We start from the raw sequence: 3,053 nt of genomic DNA, 5'->3' as shown, positions 1-3,053 counted from the left end.
GCAGTGGCGTGTAAAAAGTACACATAGAAACATATTAGGCATGAACATCCATCCACACACGAACAAGACGCTCGTTGGGATTTGATGCTCAGAACAAACTGAAGGCAAGTAAAATGCAATATTTTACAACCCTGAGAAAAAGAAATAAATGCAGAATGCAATGATCTGCAAATCAATGACAAACAGGACAAAGACATTTCAAACCGAAACATTTCTTTGTTTTGGGAAAATCATATCCAGATGCAAAATATGACTCTTTTCAAAAGGTTGGTACAGAATCCTGTCTGTTTTTAATGCAGTTATGTCACTATGGAATCTTATCTAGTTTTAATGCAGTGATGTTACTATGGAATCGTGTCTGTTTTTAATGCAGTGATGTCACTATGGAATCCTGTCTGTTTTTAATGCAGTTATGTCACTATGGAATCTTATCTAGTTTTAATGCAGTGATGTCACTATGGAATCTTATCTAGTTTTAATGCAGTGATGTTACTATGGAATCCTGTCTATTTTTAATGCAGTGATGTCACTATGGAATTCTGTCTATTTATTTATTTTTCCAAAATCTTTTTATTATTTTCTTATGAACACATAAAACATTGAAGTACAGCATGTACAAATACTCATACACATACAATGTACACATATCCATACACACTTACATTGATAATTAAAATAATAAAAACTGACACCAACAACGGAGACAAAAAAAAAAAAAGAAAAAAAAAAAAAAAAAAGGGGGTGGGGTGGGAGGAGTGAGGGGGGGGGGTGTCAAGCTATTCATATCTATGCATTTGTATGTTTATTTCTGTTTATTTTTGCTGAAGTACTCCAAAAACGCATCCCACGTCAAATAAAAGTCATCTACCCTCCGTTTCAGTTCGAATTTAATCTTCTCCAATTGAACGTGCTTCATTACATCATTTAAGAGATTTAAGTAGGATGGAGTTTTTTTTTGTTTCCAGCTTAATAGGATCAATCTCCTAGACAACACTGTAACAAATTTAACAACCGTTTTTTGCCTGTTCGAGAGACCAGTCAAGGCTGAGGGAACTCCAAACAATGCCAACACAGGATCAGGCTGTAGTTGTGTCTGACAAATGTTCGACAACATGTTAAATATCTTGGCCCAATAAGGCATTATGTCAGGACACTTCCAGAACGTATGAGCCAGTGTGGCCTGCTCTCGGCCACACCGGTCACAAGCAGTGTTCACCCCTGGAAACATTTTGGAGAGCCGCACTTTAGAGAGGTGTAGTCTGTGCAAAACTTTGAACTGCAGAAGTCCATGCCGAGCACAAACTGAAGATGAGTGGACGTTGACCTGAGCTGCAGTCCATTGAGAGGCAGTGATGTTTATCCCGATATCCTGTTGCCAGGCCTCCTTTAGATGATCAAGTGAAGGCATGTATTCTTTGTCTGATATTTCGCGACGTATTTTAGAAATTGAACCTTTTTTCAGCGGGTCTTTTGAGAGTACAGCGTTCATCTCGGAGTCAGGGGGCCGAGAGGGGAAACCAGAGAATTTTGCTTTAACAAAGCTACGAATTTGTAAATATTTGAAAAAGTCCATATTTTCAATTTTATATTTTTCTCTCAATTGCTCAAAGGTTGCGAATTTTCCACTAACATACAAGTCCTGCATGGAATTTATCCCTTTGGCTCTCCATCGATGAAATGAGACCTTACTGAGTTCTGGACCAAACTCATGATTATGTGTGATCGGGGTCAATGTTGAGATCTCCTGCCAATTAAAATGTCTCCTAATTTGATGCCAAATCTTAACTGAATGGGAAACCACAAGACTCTGGACTTTGGGTTTATTATTTTTCAAGGAGGCATAAAGCAATGCTTGTAATGAGGTAGAATTGCAACTCTGATTCTCCATCTCTACCCAGTCAGCCCCCTGCGAATTGCACCAGAAAGACAAAGCTCGGATATTACACGACCAATAGTATACTCTCAAACAAGGCAATCCCATTCCTCCCAGCTCTTTTGGTCTCTGCAAAAAAGACTTTTTAATCCTGGGTGTCTTTTTATTCCAAATAAAACGAGATATTAAACTGTCCAATTTTGTGAAGAAGGCTTTGGTGATATAAAATGGTATGCATTGGAATAAAAACAGAAATTTAGGAAGAATGTTCATTCTTACTATGTTAATTCTTCCTGCCAGAGAAACTGGGAGGGTGTTCCATTTGTCCAAGTTGTGAGTCGTTTGTTCACACAGCTTTGAGAAATTATGTTTAAAAAGACCGGAAAATTCTTTGGTGAAGTTGATCCCTAAATACTTAAAACTGTTTGTGATTGTAAATGGATAAGAGGCAAGGACTTGGTTAGATTCTTGGGTCGGGCTAGTAATTAAAAAGATGACACTCTTTGAAAAATTTATTTTATATCCTGATATTATTCCAAAATCTTTATTCTGTCTATTTTTAATGCAGTGATGTCACTATGGAATCCTGTCTGTTTTTAATGCAGTTATGTCACTATGGAATTGTATCTAGTTTTAATGCAGTGATGTCACTATGGAATCTTATCTAGTTTTAATGCAGTGATGTTACTATATAATCCTGTCTGTTTTTAATGCAGTGATGTCACTATGGAATCTTATCTAGTTTGAATGCAGTGATGTTACTATGGAATCCTGTCTGTTTTTAATGCAGTGATGTCACTATGGAATCCTGTCTGTTTTTAATGCAGTGATGTCACACATAAGCTGAGTGTTGTCATCATCGTTTATTTTATTTTATTTATTTTAGCTACTCTGCTGCTCGTTACTCTTTTGCAGTGAACATGCAAATCACTTTCATGATTTAGAGCTAAAAATTAATTGACAAAATTACAATGCACTTTTAGTTTAATCGATTTCTGTCATTCTTCTCGTGAACAAGTAGCAAAGTTCTTGCTGTCCTCCCGATTAAAATGCAATACGTACATTCCCATTACATCTGAATTGACCTTTCCGTAAAACACGCCCACATGACTTGGTAGACCAATCACGACGCTACATGTCATCTCTGGGCGTGTCACGGAAAGCTAAATTGGAATGCGTT

The sequence above is a fragment of the Brachionichthys hirsutus genome, chromosome 2, assembly GCF_040956055.1.
Source record: "Brachionichthys hirsutus isolate HB-005 chromosome 2, CSIRO-AGI_Bhir_v1, whole genome shotgun sequence".
Lineage (NCBI taxonomy): Eukaryota > Metazoa > Chordata > Actinopteri > Lophiiformes > Brachionichthyidae > Brachionichthys > Brachionichthys hirsutus.
Note: the sequence above shows the minus strand (reverse complement) of the source record.